Consider the following 10821-nt stretch of genomic DNA (forward strand, 5'->3'; position numbering starts at 1 on the left):
ATTTGTCACCGAGTCGACAACAAAAGGAACTGTTATAATCGAAAAGAAGAAATTCGGGTTTCCTTTTGTTTTGGGGGAGAAAAAGAGAGTAACAAGGCAACCGAAAACGCAGTCTCCTCCGACATGGATTTCTCGGAACAAGATGTCGACCTCTTTGGAGAAGACCATGACAACGAAAACGCGACGGTTCCCGCGAATCATCTTCCTCTCATTCGTCTTCATCTTCATCCTCCGCTTCATCATCGTCATCGGCTTCTCTTCATCCACGGAAGCGGCGTTGGCGACAGCAGTGCCAGTGGAAGCGCTAGCAGCGGAGGAGAGAAGGGAAACGGAGAAGAGTAGCCAATGTTAATACCACTAATTATGATTATAATGAGAATATTGAAAGGAGTATTTTTGTCTACGAAGAGGATGAAGAAGAGGATGAAAAAGATCTTTTTGGGTCTGATAATGAAGAGTACTGTAAAACCCTGCCACTAGCCCTTTCTCTATTCCTGGTAATTCTTAATTCATTGTTTCTGTATTAGATTCAGTCACTCTGGGACTTAATTGGGGATTTGGAAGTGTACCCATTCCTTGTATAGGAGATTTGTTCACGATATATGAAAATAAAACGGGTAGCTAGCTATTAACAGCTAAATTTAATATTCAAGTGATAGGAGATGTTATGAACTCCTTCTCATCTGTTTACTGAATGTTTTTAAATTGTAAGATCACAAGAATAAAATATGAGCTATTTAATTGCTGTATTTGAAGAAATGTGAGAAAAAGAATTTGACAATGTTATGCAGGAATATTTGGATTAGCTGTGCCTGCAATTCTTGTAATATACACTGAATAATTGAGTTGATCATTGATTGAGTTTGTTTCCTTCTTAAAAAGGTGACAATCTTCTTTATCACTATTCTTTTGCAGTATTGCCTGTTATTCGTAATACTAATAACCCGGGCAGGGGAGGTTTTGGACGTGGTCGCTGGCACAATGATAGAGGTGCTGGTATCCTTGGCCGTCCTGGTTATCCTCCGAGGCAAGGTTATGGGTATGGCAACAAATTGCTAATGGACATCGTGATGAACGCTTTGTTTCTGAGTTGAAGTTTTTAAAGAGTGAAGAGACATTGTCTAGAAAATGCATTGCTTTCAGGAAGTGAGTATTTTCCTTTTTCTTTAATGATCCATCAAATAATTATTGTTTGATATACTAAATAAGGCAATTTGTTTTCTCGAATTATCATTTCCCCTTTTAGATATAGTGAAGATGGTTGTCAGGATATTTCACATGTTTATTTTGTTTATGTATTTCACATGTTTTATTTAGTTTATGTATATTTTTATCTTCTTCTTGTTGAGATGGCCAATAGTGTTTTCGAGTTATATTATGCCTTTAGATACCCTTTAAAGTGCGTAAATTATTTACTTCTGTATACATGCGCATACACATTTGTCAGGTAATTTTTTGTGGGCTACTTTTTGCTAAATGTAGTAACGAAATTTGACAGCCATGTGAACTTGCTTGCTATAGCCGTGTAGAAGGTGGAGATGTCTACTTTGATGACCGCAGCTTGGTAATATTTATGGATATCAGCATAGCATTTTTTCAGTGGGTCTATATTGTCCTTGTTGCCTCCTCATCAGCTCATTTTGTATGTTCCTTATTGTTTGCATTGTCAGAGGCTTTTAAGCGACTTATTACTGAAGAGATTGGAGCTGATCTCAATCAAGGTTTTGATACTTTTACCGAGAAAAAAGGTATGGTTTATTCGTGAAACATTGGAAATTGATCATGTTGAAATGTCTTGTTGTGGTGATACATTATATAAGTACTTACGAATTTTTACACATTTCTTTGGTGTTGTGTATGAGGTCTAATCAATGCTGCCAACCTTGTGATTCCTGGACCAGAACTAGGTTCTGAGGGTTTTGGTGACCTTCTTGCTGCATAAGAGACAAAAGTATCCCCCTTCAAAACATTCACTTTGTGGTATAGAAAATGATATTCGTTGACCTATGAATTTGTCATTTAATGCTTTTATTAAGGATATCATCTAACAGTATTCCCTAATTATTTTGCAGACTTTTCGCAACAATCTTAATAAGGTAATTGCTTCTGTAGGAAGAATGCACACTTCTCTTTTCTTTTGTATGACTTGAATTACACAAGCATAGAGAATCTATGTTCATCTGTCTTTTACTCTTGTATGTTACACAAGCATAGAGAATCTATGTTCATCTTTCTTTACTCTTGTATGTTACACAAGCATAGAGAATCTATGTTCATCTTTCTTTTACTCTTTTATGTTACACAACCATAGAGTATCTATGTTCATCTGTCTTTTATTCTTATATGAACATCTTCAATACCATTTATCTTTTTCACTGATAAGTGATGGCATTTATCCTAGTTTCATTATGGATTTGATAGATGATAAGACGCTTCTTTTATGTATCTCATTGGATGTCTCTTATTGTCGTGCAGATAATGGCTACTGCTTACATTAAAAATGAGCCTTGGGAAATGGGAGTGCACAAACGGAATGGTGTTGTCTATCTTGACGTGCATAAACTGCCGGAGCGGCCACAGAGTGAGTTGGATCGTCGAAGGTACCAAAACTTCTATAGCATCCCCCTCATCATCATTATTATTATTACATTTCCCTATGGGTCAGCAACATGAAGGAATCAAAGGCGTTGAGGTGGTATGCGGACCTGGTTATTCTTTTATTGCTTAATTAATTTACTTCAAGTTCTAATTGCATCAATTTTGAGGTTTTTTTTTTAATTTAGATGTTATTGGGGGTATTGTTTTGAGAGCCTTGCCACTGAAGATCCAAGAAGAGATGATGACGAAGGGATACATCATGTTGATGCCAATGTTGAATACTGTTCAGTGATTAAAACCAAATTAGGTGCTCATCGTATTCTGATGGGTGCTGAAATGGATTGCTGTGATTCAACAGATGAGGGAAGAAGATTTATGTGGAGTTGAAAACAAGTCGTGAGGTAAAGATATGAAATAGAGATACTTAATAGTTTGTGATGCTCAATGCTTCACTTGCTGCGTTCTCATTATTGTAACAGTTTTACTTATGTTACTCATGAATGTGTCCCTGCCTTTGCAGTTGGATTATCATACAGAGGAAAGATATGAAAGAGAGAAACTGTTGAAGTTCTGGGTATGGTTTTTTGTCCAATGGACTATTGGCTGTGCCTGGATATTTCTTTGAAGTTTTGCATGAAAATTATATCTTATTTTGAGATTCTTATTTCATTAGTTTATTTTATCAGAAATTCTTTGGAAATGGCATTTTCAAAAGGTTTATTGAGAAATGGCATTCTTCCCTTTCAAATTAGCCTTTATTTGTGGAGAAAATAACTTGGTTGTTTTATTGTCACAGATTCAATCATTCCTGGCAGGCGTTCCTTATATTGTTATTGGATTTAGGTAATACCTGTTGGTATTTCATGCTAAACTTCAACTGCCTTAAGATGTCACTCTTTCTTTACTTGTTTGGCTATAAGGTCGCTTCGTTCTATAACAAGTTTAGCTCTGACATATAGGAGATAAACAACAATAAACTGTTTCAGCACGTGCACTCTCTCTTCTCCAAAAACATTGAGCTGTATTTATCTAGAAAGCGATGCCTGAGCAGTGTTCAGTTCCATGGTGTTGTTTGTAGTAGGCTTTTATCTTTTTCAATTACATATGAAGTTTTCTGTTGACATGTTTGATGTAGGGATGATTCTGGGCGACTTGTACGCACCGAGAGACTCAGAACCAAAGACATCACTCATCGAGTGAAAATGAAGAACTACTGGCAGGTATATATTACAGCAAATGCATCTAACAAGTTGATTATTTTTAACAAAAATTGTATTCCCATTGGTATAACCAAATGATATTTTGCACGGTTATAGTGAAGAGCTACTGACATGCAACAAAAGTTTTGTGGTTATATACATGCACCTTGTTTTTTTTCCCGTTTTGGAATTTCATTGATTCATTGTTCTATTAATACCTTCCTCTCTTATTTAAAACTTTTCTTTAGGGAGGAGTCTGCCTGGCATTTGCCGACGAGGTATTGTGTTGGCTTTACGGAACAGTCAAAGAGAGTAAGATTCTAACTTCCATTTCCCCTTCAACATTTGCTTGAGCCCTTTCGGTTGTTTTTGATGGGAATGCATAGTTGTTTATATGATTGAGTAAAATCAACATCGAGCACCATGGAAGTTTTGCAGTTCATTGTCTCAGTAATCTGATGGAGCTGATGTTTTGGATAATGACTGATTGTTCTGATTTCTTTTGCCGGCATTAGATGAGGATTACATACTGCAATTTGCACCGCCATTCAACCGGTTAGAGCTTCTTCAAGCGCAATCTTGCCCCGATGCGATTACTAGCAACGTTGAACAATCATAGCTATTGGCAGGCTTCTTGTTAGTTTGTAATCCGGATAGTTCAAATACAGAGGATTAAAGAGGATGGTTTATATTTTACCAACTCAGTATTTTGCAGATGAACGTTACATCCCATGATGAAGTCCCCTCCCCCAAGTTGAGCCTTTTTGAGAAAATATTGTAGAATTGTTAAGGCAAAACCCCCAACTTGGTGTACGAAGAAAAAAATATCCTCGGTAACTAGGCTCCTTCTTCAGTGTATTGTTAATAATCCTAGTTCCAAAATTATACTGCAATGGGAATCTAGTTAGGGATCCTCGTGGATTTGGAAACTATAAAAATTAGCATTAAAATATGCTACAAGTCCCTGTACTCGTATACTTCACTCCACTTCGTATTGTTTTATGTCGACATTCATCTTATATTGTTATTTTCTTGTACCTTGTGATTTCTGTTATGGATTTAGATTATATTTTGCGTATTCCCACTCTCTCTCGCTTTCTCTCTCTCTCTCTCTCTCTTATTCTCAAGGCAAAACTCAAAAATATTAATGGAACAACACAGAAAACCGATTAATTATGATACAGTGTTCACCGACTCTGCCTTTCAATGATCCATTGTGTCTCTCTCATTTTATTAGAGTAATCAAATAGATAACAAGCATAGAGGACCAGCAGCTCACGGATCTCAGAAAACTTGGAAAATCATTCAAGTGAAAGAACAGGTTCAGCTTCAACTGATTCAAATTTGATCTGATATTGGTGGCCATCTTCCTTGATCGGCAACACACAACAAAGGCAATTATTATGATTTTACAATCCCTATTCGACTTAGTAGTGTCATTCTCAAATTGATCCTACGCTGTTATAACTCGAACAATTATTGAACCCATTATCTATGATGAAAAACTATAGTTATATGATTAAAAAGATGGTGAAACTAAAGGAAACTTAGATTAGCGGAGTAAAGTGTAAACCATAAATGTAGATTATGTCTAGTGTTTGAGCATTCTCTAATAATTATAGTGGTAATATGCAAATCACCTAGTTTACCATGACAGTTTTACAAAGTTATGTCAAATACAACTTGACATAGGAACCACGAGAAGTACCATAATGTACTTCATGAAAATCTCGATAGCTGCATGAATTGAACTAGTTCGAGAATCCGAACTCATAAAATGCTCTCAGTGATAAAACTTCAACTCTTGGAGCATCACTATGCAGTACACTCTTGGAGCTAGAATGGATCTTGTAGTAATGCTGAAGGGACATCATGGATGATTATATTTTGGAAATCAGAAAGCACAAAAGGGAGAGTGGAGAAGAGAAATATCTTATATCTCTGTTGCTCAACTGTTTTACTTTTACGACCATATAGGGTGGTAATACCTGTAATGATTGCAATAGTAATTGTTATTGTTGCAATCACGATAAACACAATGACAACCGAAAACACAACCGTAATCGTAATTTAAATCCTTGATAGGTCCTCTATGAAGCATTCCTCCTCCTCCTCATACCTCACTATTCCCAAGTCACTTAATTATGAGTTTAGTAATAAACATGTCATTTTCTTTTAAAAGTTATAAAAAATCTTTCAATTAAATATATTGTATAAATATATCATTCGCCTTCAAAATTGAAACGAACATCTAATATGACTTGTTATAATAATATTTTTCCCTAAAAGTTATACATTATCAATTTAATTGTAATTTGAAACATTCAATAAATGTAATTTTTATATATAAAAATTACATTAATCTAATTTTTTTATATTGTTAAATCAAATAAATCTATCGGATCAAAACAATAATTAGATAACTACATTCCGTCCTAAAACAAAAAATTCATATTATACTTTTATTAGACCATGAAAGTAATAGAAAATAATATAATATTTTTTATAAAAGAATAAATAATTTAGACGAAGAATAAAAATAAAAATAATGAAAATTTAAATATAAACTATTAAATTTATCAAATTATTTATAATTAAAGACTCAGTTAATAGAGTATAAATTTTACAGACTAAAAATACTTTTATATCAATCATTTGTCACATCACTGACATTGTTAAATATTTAACATCAATTGATGGAGTTATAATAATATTTTATTTAATTGACATGTTTATTATATTTTTTAAAAATGACACGTTTGTTATCAAAATCATAATTAAATGATTTTGTATATAGTTTTTTTCCTTTACTTTCTCAGTGCTATGGATTTGTCTCGGTTAATTCAAACACATTTGTGTCACATATATAGTGTAACTCCCTCGTATCGATGCGGATAATTCGATTCGATCTCAGGTGTCACATTAGGGTTACCGGAGCGACACACTGTAAAAATAGCGGAAAATTTAAAACTTTTTATCAAAACATGTAAACTCATAAAATCATTAATCAGTATGCAGAAATAAAACATATTTTCAGACTCAAGTATAAAACAAAATACAATTATATGTCCCCTAATCACATGTATCTTACTCTGCAAACAACGCCGAAGGAACTCCTTTACTGAAGTCGATAGCTGCACTGATACAATTCTTTTAACCTGCAATGGTGAGTAATAGAGTGAGCTTCGGAAAGCTCAGTAATATAGAACTACCAGATGATGCTAAAGAACGTGCAGATACAGATAAACGTATTTTTCCTTATTGGTTTAGATACTTACAGATTTTCTTTGGCTGGGCTGAGGTCCCATTGATATTTCTGGTTGTTGAGTTAATCGATCGATGGAATTGGCCAAGAGGGGGTGAATTGGCAATAAAATTTTGGTAGAAGCTTTTGTAGAAAATTGAAAAGATTTGCACAGCGATTTAGAGTGGTCCGACTTTCTCAACCAAAGTCTACGTCCACTACCTTAGCTATCCACACTAAGGATTTTCCAACAAATTTACTAATTTGTTATTTCTTTTCAGGACAAAGAGTAACCTTACAACTCCCTCAAGAATTATACCCCAAATTCTTGAGCACACTCTTTTTCAAAGAGAAATACACAAATTTCGCAAACTTACAAGAAAACCTCACAAGGTAGATTGTTTGCACAATTCTAGAACAAAGAAAGAAAACTCAAAGATAAATACAATAGATCACAAATGATGTTCTTGAAAGAAAAATTAATATTGAATGAAATTAGGCTTGAAATGATCAAACTTGAGGTTTGATGCTTTCTCTTTGATTCTCTAGCTTCTCTTCTTCTTTTTTGTTTCTTATTGTTGATCAATGACTTCTAAGCTTGTTTAAATACTCCTTCAATTGATTCTGAACGTTGGGAATGATTAGTGGAGTCAATAGAGCCGTTTAAGTGTGAAAAATTAATAAAATCAGTTGGGAGCGTCAGTGCATCGATGCATACACAAGGTGCATCGGTGCATCAAGTGTAAAATTCAAATATTTTGACCGTTGGAACACTTAGTGCATCGGTGCACTAAGTGTGCATCGATGCATAAAATGCATTCGATGTTTTGAATAAGCCTAAGTGCATTGATGCATGGTGTGTGCATCGATACATAAAATGTATTTGATGTTTTCATTAAAACATGAGTGCATCGATGCATGGAGAGTGCATCGATGCATGGAGAGTGCATCGATGCATGGAGAGTGCATCGATGCATAAACTGCATTCGATGTTCAATTTATTCATTGGTGTATCGATGCATGGATTGGTGCATCGGTGCATCCCTTTGAAAAATTGATTTTAGGCTTGATTTCGGTTCAAAATACTTTGTGAAAATTGTTTCAAAAATATATTAAGTATAAAACACAATTTTACACATTTAGTAAGGTTTGAAATTGATCTTGAAAGACTTGGAGTAATAATTTGATATTCGATTAATTGAATCGAATATACTTATAAAAATCTTTGTAAAATCTTAAAATTCATTTACTTAATTTGTTATATCGAAACATAAAAATATTTTCAACAATCTCCTCCTTTTTGATACAACAAAACACTTGAGTAATTTTAAGATTTGTTAAAAATTTATTTTGAAATCAATTTGAAAAGTTGAAAATTACTCCCCCTTACTATGATACATTTTCTCTCCCCTTTTTGTTAAATCAAAAAAACTTTAAAAAATTTAGCCAATATATTTAATAATAAGATTAAGCTGCTAAGATCACAATCAAAAGAGAGATTAGCCATTAGTTTCATAATCAATATTCATATCGAATGTGAAATGGTAAATTGGTCATATATGTCTAATGATGCAAAAATAAGAAAATTCAAACCAAACTAAACATATATGCATTAAGTTCTTATAGCCAAAACAACCAAAACACTAATCCAAACATTCAATCATCCAAAATAAACAATCCAGAAATGTCAAAATCAATCCAAGTTTTAAATCCAAGAAAGCATAACAAGGAAAAAAAATCTACTCCATCGGAGGATCGGGAGGAGGAGGAAATCGTGCTTGCATCTCAAGAGAGAGAGCATCCATATGTGCAAGCATCTGCCGTTGAAACTCCATTTGTTGAGCTTCCAAAGTGTCTAAGCGATGATTCATCGCTTCGTTGTCAGTAGTCAAATGGGATTCGATGGAAGCAAACCGTAGATCAAATGTCTCCAAAAACGAGTGAAAATATGGAGGCACTTGATCCTCTTGTGGTGCCAGCGCAATGTCGGGATCGTCAATGTCTTGAAATAATCCTTGAAGCTCGGGATCATCATCTGCAGCCGGTGCCGGAGGAGGAGGAGGGGCACGAGAAGAGCTAAGAGCAGGAGGTGCTCGTGAAGAACTCGCTCCCGGAGTTTGCTTAGAGGGTCGATAAACCCATTGACTAGTTTCCTTGTCCTATTTCCAATCAACTTTCTTCAACGAGGTGAAATTTATTTGGTTTTGGAGAGCAATGAGATTGTCAAGAAAGACGTTAAGACTGAGTTTTATAAAAAGGTTACTAAGAAGACATCCATAAACTAATGTTTCGACATGTTTTGAAGGAATAATGTTTATGGTATCCATTAGCTCACTAAATATAATGTGTGACAAGTTTATTTTGTTCTTATTCTTGATACAGTGCATACACCATAAATCCCTAATACAAAGAGTGGAGTACCTACCTCCGGATGGTCTAAACCACCAAGAGATCATCAAATGAAGAAAACGATAGTGATGAGATCGTAGAGTACTAACACTAGCACTTGGAACATAGGGACATTCCACAGTTTCTTTCTCATTATATAAACCATTGTCATCTAGCCCAAAATGTGAAGTGATAGACTCGGAGTCAATATGAATATATTGTCCTAAAAGATAGGATCTAATTCCTATAGTCCCACATTGAGTCTCGGTTTGAATACATACCGTATCAGAGTAGAAAATGCAGACTAACTGATGATAGACGATAGGTTTTAGGGAAAATAGTTTATCAAACTTCCATGTTTTGAGAATCGGAAGGTATTCGAAGTCAATATCAATCATGGCTTGAACAGAAGGAATACGCTCTTCCCGGATTCTATAAGATTGGAAGGACTTCATATACATATGGTAGAGTTCATTCCTACGACGCTAAGGCATATTAAAACAAGAACTTATAATGTTTTGGTCATTCAGGTTTGGATTTTGAGGAGGAATGAGAGGTCGGTTTGAACGACTCGATGAAGACCTAGGGCGTTTTGGGTTTGACATGATTTAGGAAACGGAATTAGAAATGTAACCTACAATTTTGAAACATGTATACAAAATAATCAATCCCAAAACTCAATTGAGTCCGCAATAATTCAAGGTTCTCTAGAACGAATCCTAATGGGCAAAGTTTTTGAAAACTATTTGAAAATAACATTTAGAGATATCATAATTTATATAGTTTTTTTTTCATGAAAACAATACAATTAAATAAAAAACAATGATTTTCGAAATAGCATTTTTTTCGAAAATTCAAAAACAATGTTGAAAAATTGCTTGTTTTGACGAAATTGATTGTGAAATCTAGTTTAGAAACATAATATAATCAATGTCCGATATAATGTTCATCCTAGAACTAATCAAAACTAGTTCTAAGTTCAAAAATCAATAAAACAAAGGTTTTGAAATATTACATTGAAAATTTTGAATTTGAGAGGAATGTGATGTTGTTTTGCACGAATTAATGATATAAGTAGGATTTGGAGTTGAAGAACGATTGAAATCCGTTAAAAATATGTTGATTTGAGACAAATAGAGAGTTGAGAGAGAGAGAGAGGCGGTAAAGAGGTGTTTTGAGACAAAGAAGAGAAACATGGTTTTTAACCAAAACCCGACGGATGCATCGATGCATGGCTTTGTGCATTGATGCATATTCAAGGAGTACATCGATGCACCTTCATGGTGTATCGATGCACTGTGAAGTGTATCGATGCATTAAGCACAAAAATGTCAAAAATCTGTTTTAAACACTCAAAATGCTAAATTAATTAGCTCCAGTGGTATTGGCAAC

At 34.4% G+C, this 10821-nt stretch overlaps 1 pseudogene; it reads left to right on the forward strand.

The window, feature by feature from the left end:
• The first annotated feature begins 99 nt into the window (after positions 1–99).
• On the forward strand, positions 100–4570 carry LOC120162803 (annotated as a pseudogene).
• Positions 4571–10821: the final 6251 nt, after the last annotated feature.

Source organism: Hibiscus syriacus, unplaced genomic scaffold (assembly GCF_006381635.1).
Source record: "Hibiscus syriacus cultivar Baekdansim isolate YM2019G1 unplaced genomic scaffold, ASM638163v2 tig00111408_pilon, whole genome shotgun sequence".
Lineage (NCBI taxonomy): Eukaryota > Viridiplantae > Streptophyta > Magnoliopsida > Malvales > Malvaceae > Hibiscus > Hibiscus syriacus.